General features: G+C 39.1%; 1 protein-coding gene across 2 annotated transcripts in view; it reads right to left on the bottom strand.

The window, feature by feature from the left end:
- The window catches only part of MTX2 (metaxin 2), an 82,222-nt gene that overhangs the window by 42,424 nt on the left and 21,802 nt on the right, over positions 1-17,996 (bottom strand). The window contains exon 2 of one of the 2 annotated variants that reach the window (XM_070358854.1): positions 9,292-9,454. The exons of the other annotated variant lie outside the window; for it this stretch is intronic. The gene's annotated coding sequence lies outside the window, so the exon portion shown is untranslated. The remainder of the gene's footprint in view (positions 1-9,291; positions 9,455-17,996) is intronic. 2 annotated transcript variants of the gene reach the window in all.

The following is a 17,996-nucleotide window of genomic DNA, read 5'->3' as shown; positions in this document are numbered from 1 at the left end:
CACAGGGAAAAAATATATCAATAACCAACCAAATTAATAAACACATACATTTGCCTAGAGCATTTAATGTCAAGCATAAACTGCCAAGGATTAAATTACCAAGGATACCTTAAATATGGCAACCAGTCACATTACTGTAGATTCTATGAGAATCTATATAAGCAGGTTAGATAATTTCATTTAAATGAATGTTTGGTGGCAGTTTAATTTTTTATGGGGAGGAAATGGAAGACATTTTGCCCAATCAAAAGTGAAAATTAAAAAAATTAAACTGCTTATATGCTACTATTCTTTAGTCTTCTTCAAACACAGACATATCCAAAATTACATTCATACATATAAAAAGACACTGAATTTCAGCTCACTATCAAAAAGAAAAATAGTGAAACAGTATTTATATTTTACTGTAAACTTTTAACTAAGTAAATTTTCAGAAGACACTTTATGAAAGAATCAAATCTATGCATATCAGGCTGTGCATCTTTCTTTATAACCTGGTAGTATTTAAACAGGGGAATCCTGTTGTCTACGTTTAATTGCCTTGAACCCAACAACATCATCTCACAAAAACAGAGAATACGATGAAGCAGTACCTATCAAAACAATGTGAAATAAAGCTGGTGAAGCTCATTTTAGGCCTAATAGGCTTGACCTTGACTCTTAACCTCTCATCTAGCAAAGACTCCAGCAACAAAGAGTATTAGCAACCTACCAGTGCTTGGAAAAAGCCCTAGATTTGAATTTGTCTAATCAACTGCATATAAGAAGCAATGCCTCCACAGACAGAATATTCAGGATATTATTTGCTGAATTCTTTGTAAAATCCATAAAACATCAAAATCACCAATTCTAACACACTAACTATATTTGCTGTCAGCAAGAAAGTCAGTCAAATATATGAAATTTGATTAACTTTTCTTATGGTGTTTAAACTAATGCAGTCTCTGTGACACAGCAACAAATTATTTTTTAATATATACTTCCAGCTGGTTTTTTAAAAAAGAAATTTATACACATGAAGCATTTTTTCTTTTAAGAATGATCATTTAAGATGTAGTCACTTAGTCTTAGGAGGGGATAGGAGGTAGACACCTTAATTTGCTTTTACTTCTACTTTAGAATGAAAAGAAAAAGTTGTAGTAATTATTATACACTGTAAAATTTGGTTTGGTCTGTGCTACACAAAATTATACTTAGGGACACCATGAAATCACCAAGCAAATAATTAATAGTTTTGTACAGTTATCTACAATATTACAGACCTTCCTCAACTTACCGTGAGTTATAAACTGTAACTTGAAAATGCATTTAAGATACCGCACCTACCAAACATTATAGCCTAGCCTAGCCTACCTTAATGGAGAAGGCAATGGCACCCCACTCCAGTACTCTTGCCTGGAAAATCCCATGGATGGAGGAGCCTGGTAGGCTGCAGTCCATGGGGTCGCTAGGAGTAGGACACTTTTCACTTTCATGCATTGGAGAAGGAAATGGCAACCCACTCCAGTGTTCTTGCCTAGAGAATCCCAGGGATGGGGAGCCTGGTGGGCTGCCGTCTATGGGAGTCGGACACGACTGAAGTGACTTAGCAGCAGCAGCCTACCTTAAATGTGCTCAGAACACTTACATTAGCTTACAGATGGGCGAAATCACCTAACACAAAGCCTGTTTTATAATAAAGTATTGATAATATCTCATGTCATTTATGGAATACTGTACTGAAAGTGACAACAGAAAGATTTTATAGGTATAAAATTATTTTAAGTGTCCCAGTTGTTCACCCTTGAGATTTCAGGCTGACTGGGAACTCCAGCTCCTTGTAGCTGCCCAGCATCAAGATAAGAGTATCTCACTACACATCACTAGCCCAGGCAAAGATCAAAATTCACAATTTGAAGTACAGTTTCTTTGGAGACTGTTAAGTTGGAGACTGTCTGTATACATATATATAAAAGCTACCAAACTTCAACTCACATACCAAAAAGGCAGCGCAATTAAATACTTACTACGTTACTGTAAACCTTTTAACAAAGTAAAATTTCAATTAAGAATCCAATTTACCAGTGTTAACAGTTTTAAAAATAAAAGGTAGGGAAACAAAAACAAGCTGACATCTGCAAACTACTCAAAAATAACCTTTTAGGATAAACTGTATGGTCAGCATACCTACACCATACATTCATATGAGAACAATACTGTGAGGTTCATTTGTGAGGTGAATGAATGTGAATGAATGAATGAATGAATCATCAAAGATTCAATTATATGCATTTATTAATCTTATTAAAGCAATAAAGCAAAGGAATAAAATTTACAAAAGTTCCAAAGACACTGAAATTAAGTTCCTTGAGGGCAAAAATGTGTCGCATTGTGTATGCCACACTGTGCCAAGCTTTGCATACAGTTGGTGTTCATTAATCATGCACGGAAAGAAAACGGATACTAAGCTTATCACTCAATTCCCTAAACATTCTGGCTAATCAAAGTTTTACTGATCAATATGTTAAAGTACTGCTGCTGCTGCTAAGTCACTTCAGTCGTGCTCGACTCTGTATGACCCCACAGACAGCAGCCCACCAGGCTCCCCCGTCCCTGGGATTCTCCAGGCAAGAATACTGGAGTGGGTTGCCATTTCCCTCTCCAATGCATGAAAGTGAAAAGTGAAAGTGAAGTCGCTCAGTTGTGTCAGACCCTTAGCGACCCCATGGATTGCAGCCCACCAGGCTCCACCGTCCATGGGATTTTCCAGGCAAGAGTACTGGAGTGGGTTGCCATTGCCTTCTCCGGTTAAGGTACTAGGGTGCTCTAATTAAATATTCTGATAATTTTAATTTTTGATTAGCTATTTTGTGTACATACGAGACCATGGATTACAAATTTTCAAAACACAGTAACATACATTTAGCATTAAATATATGCTGAATGTAAGTGAAGTGTTCTTTAATAAATCAGAAGCTAAAGCCACTACTCTGCAATACCAGAGGTCTCATAAGAACAGGAACTTACATGTTTAGCTAAATGAAATTTTAACTAAAAATTTTTAGCTAAAAATTCATTTATCATCACTGGCCCCACTCCCATTCTCCTGATCTAATACAACCAGCATATTTAAAAGAAATCTTGTAACATATTCAGTTCAGTCGCTCAGTTGTGTTCGACTCTTTGCAACCCCATGAATCGCAGCACACCAGGCCTCCCTGTCCATCACCGACTCCCGGACTTCACCCAAACTCTTGTGCATTGATTTGGTGATGCCATCCAGCCATCTCATCCTCTGTCGTCCCCTTCTCCTCCTGCCCCCAATCACTCCCAGCATCATGGTCTTTTCCAATGAGTCAACTCTTCGCATGAGGTGGCCAAAGTATTTACTCAACCACAAATAAGAATAAAGGAGTTGAACTGGGCTTCCCTGGTGGCTCAGGGGTAAAGAATCTGCCTGCCAATGCAGGACACATGGGTTTGATTCCTGGTTCGGGAAGATTCCACATGCCACGGAGCAACTAAGCTTATATGCCACAACTCCTCAGCCCGGGAACCACAACTACTGAAGCCAACGTGCTACAGATGCAGAGTTAATGCTCCACAAAAAGAGAAGCCACCGCAGTGAGAAACCCGTGCACCACAACAAAGGGTAGCCCCCGCTCACAGCAAGCAGAGGAAAGCCCACGCGGCAACGAAGACCCAGCAAACCCAAAGATAAAGGAAGGAAGAAAAAAATTATGTTTTTGAAGTTGTCATTAAGAACCTAAAGCTGAAAATGGGGTTGGCAGAGTATATTTTCCTTTATCTAATTTCTGCTCTAACTCAGAAACTATTACTGAAAATAAATTCTCAGAAAGTAACTCTGCCAAAACATTTGATGTTGTCTTCACAAACAGAAAAAAGAAACAAGAGAAAGTGAAGTTGCTCAGTCGTGTCTGACTCTTTGCAACCCGGCGGACTGTAGCCTACCAGGCTCCTCGGTCCACGGGATTCTCCCGGCAAGAATACTGGAGTGGGTCACAAACAGAACATTTCATTTAAAAAGGGAAGGCAAGCTGATATAAACCTATATAACCATGCTATTTCAACAGCTTGGAATTCCAGTACGCCCACAGACCAGAAGGCAAGAAATGGCAGAGTATGCAGGGAATGATCTCACCCATGAGAAGTTCAGAAAATATAAACATCATTGATTTAAGTGCATCACCTATGTGAATCTGCTCACATTTTAAGCATGACATGGGAGAAGAAACGACTGGTGTGTTATTCAATAGAGAGACAACAGCGAAAATCCTAAATTGTGTGGCATGGCATTGGATCTACAAATCAACCATGTAGCTATCTTTCTAGGAAATAAGCCTTCATAATAAGTAAGTCTAGGAATCATAAACATTATACACACATAACGAAGTACAAAGCCTATTTCTTGGTTTGGGTAATATTATATAAAGCCTTTTCATTAAGAATGCCCATTATGTGAAAGACAAAGTCCAAAAATACGATTATTCCCCACTCCTCTTTCCAAAGGTCAGGCAAGTCAATACCCACCCTTGCCCTTGATCATGTATAAAAGAGAGGGAGATGAAAAATTCAAAATCATAGTGCTGATAAAAGCCTTAAATATCTCAGCATTTAAAATCAAAAATCTTTTTAAAACAATATTAAAACATTTTCATCTCTTACTAGTTTTACCTCAGTCAACCTAAAATGTTTTAGACCACACTAATCCAACAGAGAATAAAATTTCACAACTCATCCTACTTTCAAGTTCTACCACCAAAAGCTCTCCCTGATGTGAAGAGCCTTTTTAGACTTGCCTTAAGGAAGGACCAGCCTTAGAATATAGAAGGTGAGACTAAAAGTTTCTGGAAAGGAGACTGATTAAAAAATGGGGACTGAGAGAGAACATTGTCCAAGGCTGTCAGGATACAAGATACTGGTATAATTACCATATCAAAAGTAGACTTTATGCTTAATACACCTCAACGGTTCTGTGGCTTCTGGAATAAAGATCAACTGGACCTTACACATCACTCTCTCTACCTCTCAGGCCTCATCATTCTTTTCCAACCACTCTGTACATCAGCCACACTAGCCTTCACCCAGTTTCTGAATGCATCATGTTTCTTCCTGCATCGGAAATTCATTTAAGCTGTTTCCTTTGTTGTTGTTGTCATTCAGTTGCTCAGTCGTGTCCAACTCTTTGCGACCCCATGGACTGCAGCACGCCAGGCTTCCCTGTCCTTCACCATCTCCTGGAGTTTGCCAAGTTCATGTTCATTGCATCAGTGATGCTGTCCAGCCATCTCATCCTCCGACACCCCCTACTCTTTCTGCCCTCAATCTTTCCCAGCATCAGGGACTTTTCCAATGAGTCGTCTGTTCACACCAGATGACCAAAATATTGGAGCTTCAGCTTCAGCATCAGTCCTTCTAGTGAATATTCAAGGTTGATCTCCCTTAAGATTGACTGGTTTGATCTCCTTGCTGTCCACAGGACTTTCAGGAGTCTTCTCCAGCACCACAGTTCAAGAGCTTTTTTTATGGTCCAGCCCTCACAACCACACATGACCACTAGAAAGACCATAGCCTCGACTATGTGAACCTTTGTCGGCAGAGTAATGTCTCTGCTTTTCAACACACTGTCTAGGTTTGTAATGGCTTTCCTGCCAAGAAGTAATCATCTTCTAACTTCATGGCTGCAGTCACCATCCACAGTGATTTTGGAGCCCAAGAAGAGGAAATCTGTCACTACTTCCACCTTTTCCCTTTCTATTTGCCATGCAGTAATGGGGCCAGGTGCCATGACCTTAGTTTTTTTTTAATATTTAGTCTTTAGCCAGCTCTTTCACTCTCCTCCTTCACCCTCATCAAGAGGCTCTTTCTGCCATTAGAGTGTTTCCCTTACCCTGGAGCAATCTTCCCCTCCCACTGTGTCCTTACATCTCAGCAAAAACATCACTTCCTTACACTGGTCCAGCTTCATGGACATACAACCTGAGCAGCTGCACAGGGCTCGTACTTGAAGGGTTCTACTCTCAGTTTATCAGTCTACTATGGCAGTCCTAGAATTCTTTTAAACAAGGGGGCTCCACATTTTTATCTAGCACTGGGCCCTACAAATTATGTAGCTGGTCCTGTCCTCAGGGAAGACTTCAGTGACCTCTAGAATAATTCAAACCCTCTCTTTTCCAAGCTTAAATAGCATGTACACTCCTTTGTACCACTTACCATATGTTGACAATCCCTGTCAACATTTTCACAGGGATTTGAGGACTATTTGTTTATCTCCCCCACTAGAATGTAAGCCCCATGAATTCAGTGTTCAGTTCTGATTTTTGCTTACCACTTCATTCCTAGAGGGCTTTCCTGGTGGCTCATAGGTTAAAGCGTCTGCCTGCAATGTGGGAGACTCGGGTTCGATCCCTGGGTCGGGAAGATCCCCTGGAGAAGGAAATGGCAACCCACTCCAGTATTCTTGCCTGGGAAATCACATGGATGGAGGAGCCTGATGGCCTACAATCCATGGGGTAGCAAAGAGTTGGACACGACTGAGCAACTTCACTTTCACTTTCATTCCTAGAACCCAGTGCCAAATAGGCAATCAGTAAATGTTAGTTGAATAAATGTTTGTTTTTACTATTACTGCTATCATTATTGTTAATGATTCTGTACTGTTTAGGCTAAAAATGCAGCAGAAAAGACAAGAAAACTATACAAAATGGCCAAAAAAGGTAAATTTTTATCCCTGGTGGCTCAGATGGTAAAGAATCTACCTGCAATGCAAGAGATCCAGATTTGATCCCTGGGTCGGAAAGATCCTCTAGAGAAGGAGGTCGCAAAGAGTCAGATATGACTGAGAGACTAACACACACTTTGGGGTTCTCTGGATAAAGTGAAAGTGTAAGTCGCTCTTATCTGACCCTACGATTGTAGACTGTAGACTATAGTTCTACAGTCCCCCATGGACTGTAGTTCACCAGGCTTCTCCGTCCATGGAATTCTTCAGGTAAGAATACTGGGATGGGTTGCCATTTCCTTCTCTAGGAGATCTTCCTGACCTGGGTCTCCTGTATTGCAGGCAGATTCTTTACCAACTGAGCCCCCAAGGAAGCCCCAGAGAACTCCAACTCTACAGCCAATAACACAACTATAAAAATATTAAACGGCTCCCTGATATAGCTGGCAGAATCTAATCCTGTAAACTTACCCTAAAACTGGAAATCTGTTTCTGTTTTATATCAAATACATAATGTCCATTGGATATTACTGTTGCAATACTCCTAAGACCATCACCGATGCCCTCAACCATCTGACAAGTCATCTCACTATTCCCCTGTCCATATTCTTTAACTCTAACCTAGGAATTACCACTTTTTAAAATCTCTCATCCCCATCAATAAAATACTTGAGTAGCAGACCCAAATAGATTTGGAAATCATATGGCTGGTATTCCTAACCTAGTGAATCATGCACATTATAAAACACACTAAAAAAGAAAACAGTTGAAAAAAGTTGAAACCTAAATTCCAATATTTCTTTTCCATACTTGAAAGGATTATCTAGTACAAAACCCCTGTATATACACCTAACCCCACTTTAGAAAACATGGTTCAAATTAAATAACTACTTATTTGAAGTTTCATCAGGGAACTCAGCCATTCACATATCCTTGATCAAAGACAAGTCCTCTTCTATTCTACTGAAATCATCTCTTTGACCACAAAAAAAGCTTGGAAAGAACACACTCAAATTAATGTGGGGTGGGGGGGATACCTGACTACCCAACCATCTAATAATAGGACCCTTGCATTCTACCAGAGTATTTAAAATTTCCCCCATACACTTTATACTTTCTCACCTCAGAGACTTTGCTTAAACTGTTACCCTCTACCCAGAATATTTCTTCCCACTGCATGCCCAAATCCTACACCTTTTTCAAGACCAAGCTTAAAATGCTACCTCCATCAAGAAGGCTTCTGTAACTAAACAAATCTAATTTCTCCTTTATCTATACTGCTCATAGCAGTTTGCACTTGTCTTATATCATATATTGCTTTCTACTCTATTCTATTATTATGTCAATATCTTATCTTCCTTTCTAGGCAGTAAGTTCCTAGAATGTGAAAATTCCCATGATCCTGAGAGTATTTATTAAAGACTCAGCTTCTCAACTGCCCCAAACTGAATACAATATTAATAACAATATATACAATATATGGAAAAACATGAAATTCAAATTAAGCAATATTTAAATTATTTTGGTCTAAGTATCATTTAAAAACTAATCTTTATCACATGAGTTCCAAAGTAAAATTACCCACCTTTCAGAAATTAATTCTTTTACAATCAGAAACTACTATCTCATTTTCATATCAAAGAAATAACTTACACTAAGACATTCTTAGTGACCTATATTAATTCATTTTTAAACATTACAATGATGTCCCATTCCCTAGCAAAAGATCCATGAAAATGTTTATCATTTTTATAAAGAAGAAATATACTATTTTATAGGCATAAATTTAAAACATCTAGAAATAAAGCAAATATTGGAGCACCTCAGCACTTCCTATTCCAATAACACTATTAGAAGTCTTTTAACCCCTTTGTCCTTTACTGTCTTTCCAATTTTATCTAGGTAAAATTATCTTGAGAATTTTACACTAATGTCTCTTTCACTAGGAGCAAAGCTGATTCCTCTTAAAGTTGCAACCTTTAGTGAGATACAGGGCTTTTTTATGGAAATAAATTTCAAAGCTTTTCATAGATAGTTTCTATCTCCTATAAGTATTTAGGTTGGAGGAGAAGCAAGTTTAGAAAGAGAGAGAATACACACTCTTGGACTTGTGAAAACCTTAACATAAAATAAATAACGTCTAAACAAACAAATTTATGCTAGAAATGCATACACGGTAAAATAATTCTCATAGCCCCCCAAAATACACATTTGATTCCCATTCTCTTTAAGGTACCTACTACTTTTAAGTTTTATCAACCCCCGGGTGGCTCAGAGGTTAAAGCATCTGCCTGGAATGATGGAGACCCAGGTTCGATCCCTGAGTCAGGAAGATCCCCTGGAAAAGGAAATGGCAACCCACTCCAGTACTCTTGCCTGGAGAATCCCATGGAGGGAGGAGCCTGGTAGGCTACAGTCCATGGGGTTGCAAAGAGTCAGACATGACTGAGCAACTTCACAACAAAAACACCAACATTCTTTACTATTAATCCATTACAACTTTTAGAGAAATGACTACTGCCAACAAATTAACATGTATACACCTAAGATTCTTAAATACTCCATTTTACCTGCAGTATTCTCTCAAGTATCAAGTTGGGTGATAAGTATTTCTGGTGCCAGATGGTCTGTCTATTCCACTCAATTCAGGGTATTCCACTCATTTCACAGCATGAAAGTGCTATGACCTAATAAACAAGTCTAGTTCCAAAGTCCACCTCTTGATGATCTAATCTAAAAGGACAAGAAAAGGGCAGTGAAAAGAGATGCCCTGTTGTTGATTTTTTTTTTAAGTTCTGCATTCTTAATGTACAACATGACTCCTCTGGCATATGAATATAGGTGAAGACATAATTTGTAGAATAATAGGCACTAATAATACATGCTGCTTCAGTACTGTCATATTTCCAATCCATCAAATTGATTAATGCTATAATAACTCTACACAAACCTATCAGTGCACTAATGAAGTCAAACCCAGTTTATCCTTAGGCAACTACACTCCAAAAGCCCATAGATGTCATCTCTTTAGCTTCCAAAGACTATTTAGACAGTGTAATACAAAAGGAGTAAGAAACACACGTAACCTGTCTCTAAATTTGGATGTCTTTCTGCCAAAGGTGTAAATGCAAATACTACTAATATAACAAAATGCTCAAAGAACATCTGGCAGCTCTTAAACACGGACAAGTTGCTGCAAAACACACAGAGAAAAGGAAATATATTTACTAGTTTGACATAAATACTATACTGATGATCTCAGTGATATCAACATAGCCACTAAGTTCAAAACCTGGTAAGTTTTAGGAAGTTATGATATGAAGCCTTCATTTAAAACAGATTTTCAAGATATTTAGACTTAAAATATAATGACATGTAACCTTATCAAAACTAGAATTTTAAGAACTATTAAACCTGCAATTCAATTTTCAAATTATAGTACAATTCAAAGATAACACTATATCCCAGATAATAGTGATCATGAAATGATTAAATGACAATGTCCCTGAGGCACTGTCTCTTAGGGGATGTTTAATGATACTACAGAGGATGTGTAAGCAGGAAGTGACTCTTCACCTAACAGGAGTTTAAAACCATTCTCCAATCACCTCAACAGTCAGAGATCAATGTTCAACATGTGGGACAGTGGTCCATGTATTTTACAACTCAGGGAATAGAGCCAATACTTGATAATAATTATTAGTGGAGTACAACCTTTAAAAATGTGAATCACTATGTTGTACACCTGTAACTTATACAGTATTGCACATCAGCTATATTTCAATTTTTAAGAAAATTTAAAAAGAATGGAGAGGTGCAATGTCATGCTGTCATTTCCATAAACCTAAAGTACTGACAGGCAGTATTCTGTAACACAGTGGTAAGGTTACTCTCTTAGTCCAGTTGGGCTACTATAACAAATACCATAGACTGAGTGGCTTACAAACAACAGAAATTTACTTCTCACAGTTCTGGAAGCTCAAAGTCCAAAATCAGGGTGCAGGCACGGTTGGGTTCAGGTAAAAGACTTCTTCCAGGTCACTGACTACTGACTTCCTGCCAGGTCCTCATATGGTGGAAGGGGCAAGGGAGCTCTCTGGGATCTCTTTTATAATGGCACTAATTCCTAATCACCTCCCAATGGCCCCATATTCTAATAACATCAACTTGGGGATTAGGATTTCAACACATGAGTAAGGGGAAGGGGGACACATTCATAGGAGCCACTTAAAAAATAAACTGCAAGGAAGTACAGACAAAAAATTAAAGACTACCTTAGATTGAAATAAGGGCCCTGAAGCAAGAAGCAGACATTCTAAGACAGACTGGAGAAGTGTAAGATAAATACAGAGGGACTGCAGCTGCTGCTAAGTCGCTTCAGTACTGTCCGACTCTTCGAGACCCCATAGACAGCAGCCCACCAGGCTCCCCCGTCCCTGGGATTCTCCAGGCAAGAACACTGGAGTGGGTTGCCATTTCCTTCTCCAATGCATGAAAGTGAAAAGTGAAAGGGAAGTCGCTCAGTCGTGTCCGACTCTTAGTGACCCCATGGACTGCAGCCTACCAGGCTCCTCCATCCATGGGATTTTCCAGGCAAGAGTACTGGAGTGGGGTGCCACTGCCTTCTCCAACAAAGGGACTGCCAAACTCTAAAAGAAGATCCACACTAGAACCATTTCCTTGGCTTGATCCATCAGTCCTTAAGGAGAAAAAACTTGTTGACTGACATCAAAATTCACTGAATATTCTTTATTGCTTGTTGTATATATGTAGTAAACTGTATGTAGTTTTCATTTTAGAAAGTAAATTTAGCTACATTCTACAAATCTGTTTTATCAGTCATTCAACATATATTCACAGAACACACACACATATTTTATATATATACTTATATATAAAAAAAATATACCTCCCCAAATATAATGTACCAGGCACCAGTCTAAGAACTTAAGGATAAAATTATAAAGAAAACCAAGTACCTGCCTTTAAGGTACTTAGACTTCAGTGGTACCATATGGCCCATCTCCATATTTTTTATAATACTCGAGCCCATCTGAAGATAACAATAAGGATTACCTGATACGGCTCAGTGATAAAGAATATACCTGCTAATGCAGGAGTTGCAGTAGACATGGGTTCGATCCCTGGGTTGGAAAGATTCCAACCTGAAGGAGGAAATGGCAACCCACTCCAGTATTCTTGCCAGGATAATCCCATGGACAGAGGAGCCTGGCAGGCTACAGTCCATGGGGTCACAGAGTAGAACACAACTGAGCAACTGAGCATGCATGCACACATGATACACTCATAACAAGTCTTAACTCTATCAACATGTTACAGACAACTAAGAACTACATACCACAGTGCACAATCTACAGAATGCCAAAGGAATGCCAATTTACTGAGCCCACAGCAGATAAATCATCAGTCTCACCAACCCATCATCAATATCTCCAACCACCTACTCATTTGTAACAAAGTGGTAAACAAAAGACTAAAAACACTCAAAGTGAGGATATATGACTGAGTGATGCATTAGATAAATGGGTTCTAATACCCTGACATTCAGGAAGCAGAGGAAGAAAAGCAAAACTGATTAAAAATTCAGGAAAACTAGTAAGGGGCAGAACTTCCTCCTTACAACCAAAATGGGGGCCCAAATGAAACTAGAGAACAATAAAAATCTCCTTCTGGTCAAAATCTACCTAGAAAGAGAACAAGACGGCAGAGGAGTAGGTGGACGTGGAGCACATCTCTCTCCACGGATACATCAGGAATATATCTTCAGACACTGAAGTGCATGCAGAACGCTGGCTGAGAGTGGACAGGAGTACCTGACCAGTGGAAAAGAATATATGAAACCATGCAAAACTCGGTAGGATGAAGGAACTAGGGGGAAAAACAGGTTAGAAGGACTAAACAGGGGTCCAATCCCCACATCGGGGCAATTGTCTAAGTCAGAGGAGAAACATTTGAGGCTGAGAGTGAAACAGCTGATCCGTGGTAGCCTAAATGGAATGAGAATCAGACAGTCCTTGCTGCAGCCACACATACCCCGGACAGGGACGCAAGTCCTCTAGAAAGCGCAGCAGCTGGGAGCTGGAGTTTAGCAACTGTGGAGCAATCCCAGGGTGAGGGCTGCTGTTGGCTGCGAAGAGACGGGATCGAGGGGATATGAGGGAGGAGATTATGGTGGGAAATGCCTGTGGAGGAAAGCCAGGCAGCCATGGGAGCAAGGCAATACTGCTGAGTCATGTGTAGGGGTTAAGCCATCACCATAGCCTCTCTCACCCCACACACCAGCATCAGCACCTGAACAATAGAGAGGCTGGCCCATCAAATGCCTGACGCACTGAACTACAGGGTAGGACCCCACCCAGGGTGCCCCTTTAAGTGACTGACCCACAGATCTACAGAGTAGGACTCCAACCAGGGGGGCCCTTCTATGTGCCCAATGCACCAAACAACAGAGAAGGACCCCAGGCAAGGGAGCCCTCTCAGTGCCTGAACAGGCAGAGCTACATAGAAAGACTGGCCAAAGAGGCCTTCTGATTGCCAACTCCAAGAGGCTCAAAAAAACTCTGATAGGGCCATAACTCCTGCAGCGGAGGCAGTCTGTGTCCCTGCACACTTGGCATCACCAGAGTCCCCACAAGCCAAGCAGCTGCGCCACCTTCACACTCAACTCTCACTGGGGCAGAGCTGCCACAGGCAAGAAAAGTCTTGCATCTATGCCCACAGGGTTGCTTCGGTAGTGTCCGACTCTGCAACCCTGTAGACTGTGGCCTGCCAGGCTTCTCTGTCAGGGAGCGGGGTTCTCCAGACAAGAATACTGGAACATATGGGTCAATACTGCATACCCTTCTAGAGCACTGTATTTCCTTCTGCTCTAGCCGCCAACTCCCCTGAGTACGTGGTGCCGTCAGAACCCCTGCAACCCAAGCAGCTGCACCACCTCAACTGGCCCTCACAGAGGCAAACCCAAGTCCTCCAGGGCAGCCTCAGGAGCAAATCCCAGTGGACAACCCACATGCAGAGGTGGAAATAAAACTACAATTGAAACCCAGGGGCAGTGTAGCTAAGGAAGAAGAACCAAAACCTTCCCACCAGCTGTACAAGCTGCAGATTAAATCCACACAATCAACTAGGCAGACTCTATGTCTATGGAATATATAAAAGGTCATTGAGAGCTCCCACAAAAGAGAACACACTAGTTCTGACAGCTGTGGACACTGGAGGCAAGAAAACACAGGAGTAGGACCAGATTAGAATCTGAGCTGCCCCCACAGCAGGTCCAGAGATCAGCACAGTGTTGAAGGGCATCCTAGGGAGGTGAGGGGGACTGTGACTCCCAGCGAGGGAAAGGACTCTGACAGCAGTGACTCAAGAAAAACATTTACTGTTCTTAACGCAAGAGTTTTGATTTGTTCTCTATAGATTCTTTTGGATTTTTTTCCTTTTTTTCACCCGCTTTGTTGTAGTTGTCAATTTTATTGGCATTATGAAATCTAATTAAGCTTTTGTGCTTTTTTGCTTTTTTATGTCACATTTTTTTATAGTTGTTATAAACCTTTGCCTCTCTGTTGAGCTTTTGCATTTCTGCAGAGTTTTCCTTTTTTCTCTTTTTTTAAATTTAATTCTTAAAACCTATTATGTTTTCTACATTTATTCCTTTGTTTGCTTTTCCTACGGTCCTTTTCCCCTTGCAGTTAATCCTTAATGTGTATAAATCTTCTTTATCTATCTATATTTAACTTTGCATATCTATTCTTTCTTTCCTTTCTTTCCTCAACATATTTGTTAGTTTTATTTTCATTGCTTTATTCCCCGATTGGCACCTTGCTTTAGTTTTGTTTTCCAGTTTGTGCTTTAGTTTTGTTTTGGTAGATAAAATTTTTGGTTTCCTTTGTTCGCCAGGTCAATCTACTGAACTTTATTTTTGCTGGACTGTTTGCATTTTGCTTATGGGTGCATATGTATACGCATATATTCAGTCACACCTTTTACTGTTGTTATAAACCTTTGCCTCTAAGCTGGGCTTTTGCAGTTCTGTGGAGCTTTCCTTTTTTTCCCTTTTTTCTTTCTTTGTTCATTTTCTATTTTCTTTTTATAATTTTAATTTTTAATATTTTTAAACCTATTGTAATTTTTCTACTTTTATCCCTTTGTTTACCTTTCCTACTGTTCTTTTCCCCTTGCAGTTAATCTTTAATGCATATAAACCTCCTTCATCTACCTCTATTTAACTTTGCATATCTATTCTTTCTTTTCTTTCTTTCCTCTCAACATATTTGTTAGTTTTATTTTCATTGCATTATTCCCCAATTGGCACCTTGCTTTAGTTTTGTTTTCCAGTTTTTGCTTTAGTTAGTTTTGTTTGGGAGATATAATTTTTGGTTTTCTTTGTTTGCTGGGTCAATCTGTTGTACTTTATTTTTCTTGGACTGTTTTGATTTTGCTTATGGGTGTATATGTATATGTGTATATTCAGTCACAATTTTTATTGATGTTATAAACCTCTGCCTCTACATTGGGCTTTTACAGTTCTGTGGAGTTTTCCTTTTTTTCTTTTCCTTTTTTTTCTTCTTCTTTTTTTTCTTTCTTTTCTTTTTATAATTTTAATTTTTAATTTTTTAAATATTTTAATTTTTAATTTTTTTACATTTATTCCCTTCTTTGCCTTTCCTACTGTTCTTTTCTCCTAGCAGTTAATCTTTAATGTATATAAACCTTCTTCATCTACCTCTATTTAACTTGGCATATCTATTCTTTCTTAGAAAACTTCAACCTTCCAAGACTCAACCAAGTTCAGTTCAGTTCAGTCACTCAGTCGTATCCGACTCTTTGCAACCCCATGAACCGCAGCATGCCTCCCTGTCCATCACCAACACAGGCCTCCCTGTCCATCACTAACTCCCGGAATCCACCCAAACCCATGTCCATTGAGTCAGTGACATCATCCAACCATCTCACCCTCTGTCATCCCCTTCTCCTCCTGCCCTCAATCTTTCCCAGCATCAGGGTCTTTTCAAATGAGTCAGCTCTTCGCATCAGGTGGCCCACGTATTGGAGTTTTAGCTTCAACATCAGTCCCTCCAATGAACACCCAGGACTGAACTCCTTTAGGATGGACTGGTTGGATCTCCTTGCAGTCCAAGGGATTCTCAAGAGCCTTCTCCAATACCACAGTTCAAATGCTTCAATTCTTCTGCGCTCACCTTTCCCAAGAAGAAATAGAAGTTATGAACACTCCAATTACAAGCACTGAAATTGAAGCTGTGATCAAAAATCTCCCAAAAAACAAAAGCCCAGGACCAGATGGCTTCACAGGAGAATTCTATCAAACATTTAAAGAGCTAATGCCTATCCTTCTAAAACTCTTTTTCAAAATTACAGAGGAAGGAACACTTCCAAACTCATTGTACGAGGCCAGTGTCACCCTCATACCAAAACCACACAAAAACAACACCAAAAAAGAAAACTACAGGACAATATCACTGATGAACATAGATGCAAAAATCCTCAACAAAATTTTAGCAAACAGAATTCAGCAACACATCAAAAAGCTCATACACCATGATCAAGTTGGGTGTATATCAGGGATGCAAGGATTCTTCAATATACGCAAATCAATCAATGTGATACACCATATTAACAAATTGAAAGACAAACATGTCTTTCAATTTGTTAATTTGATAATCTCAATAGATGCAGAAAAAGCCGTTGACAAAATTCAGCACCCATTTATGATTAAAACTCTTTAAAAAAATGGGCATAGAAGGAACCTCTCAACATAGTAAAGGCCATATATGATAAGCCTACAGCAAACATTATTCTCAATGGTGAAAAACTGAAAGCATTTCCCCTAAGATCAGGAACTAGACAAGGGTATCTGCTTTTGCCACTATTATTCAACATAGTTCTGGAAGTCCTAGCTACAGCAATCAGAGAAGAAAAAGAAATAAAAGGAATCCAGATCAGAAAAGAAGTAAAGGTCTCACTGTTTGCAGATGACATGATACTGTACATAGAAAACCTTAAAGATAGTATCAGAAAATACTAGAGCTAATCAGTGAATTTAGCAAGGTTGCAGGATACAAAATCAACACACAGAAATCACTTGCATTTCTATACACTAACAATGAAAAATCAGAAAGAGAAATTAAGGAATCAATCCCATCCACCACTGCAACAAAAAGAATTAAATACCTAGGAATAAACTTACCTAAGGAGACAAAAGAACTGTACACAGAAAATTATAACATACTAATGAAAGAAATCAAAGATGACATAAACAGATGGAGAGATATTCCATGTTCCTGGGTAGGAAGAAGCAATACTGTGAAAATGACTATATTGCCAAATGCAATCAACAGATTCAATGTGATCCGTATCAAATTACCAATGGCATTTTTCACAGAACTAGAAAAAAATTTCACAATTCCTATGGAAACACAAAAGACTCCAAATAGCCAAAGAAGTCTTGAGAAAGAAGAATAGAGAAGGAGGAATCAACCTTCCTGACTTCAGATTATACTACAAAGCTACAGTCATCATGAGAGTATGGCACTAGCATAGAAACAGAAATATAGGCCAATAGAACAAGATAGAAAGCCCAGAAATAAACCCATGCACTTATGGGTACCTTATTTTTGACAAAGGAGACAAGAATATGCAGTGGGGCAAAGACAGCCTCTTCAATAAATGGTGCTGGGAAAACTGGACAGCTACATGTAAAAGAATGAAAGTAGATCACTTCCTAACACCATACACAAAGATAAACTCAGAATGGATTAAAGACCTAAATGTAAGACCAGAAACTTTGAAACTCTTAGAGGAAAACATAGGCAGAACACTTGATGACATAAATTAAAGCAAGATCCTCTACGACCCACCTCCTAGAGTAATGGAAATAAAAACAAAAGTATAAAAGTAAAGTATAAGTATAAAAGCATAAACAAGCAGGACTTGATTAAACTTAAAAGCTTTTGCACAGCAAAGGAAACTATAAGCAAGGTGAAAAGACAACCCTCAGAATGGGAGAAAATAATAGCAAATGAAACAACTGACAAAGGATTAATTTCTAAAATATACAAGCAGTCATACAACTCAAAGCCAGAAAAATCAAACAACCCAATCAAAAAGTGGGGGAAAGACCTAACAGACATTTCTCCAAAGAAGACATCCAGATGGCTAACAAACACATGAAAAGATGCTCAATATCACTCATTGTTAGAGAAATGCAAATCAAAACTACGATGAGATATCACCTTAT

This window comes from Bos mutus, chromosome 2, assembly GCF_027580195.1.
Source record: "Bos mutus isolate GX-2022 chromosome 2, NWIPB_WYAK_1.1, whole genome shotgun sequence".
Lineage (NCBI taxonomy): Eukaryota > Metazoa > Chordata > Mammalia > Artiodactyla > Bovidae > Bos > Bos mutus.
Note: the sequence above shows the minus strand (reverse complement) of the source record. Positions and strands in the feature narration are given on the sequence as shown.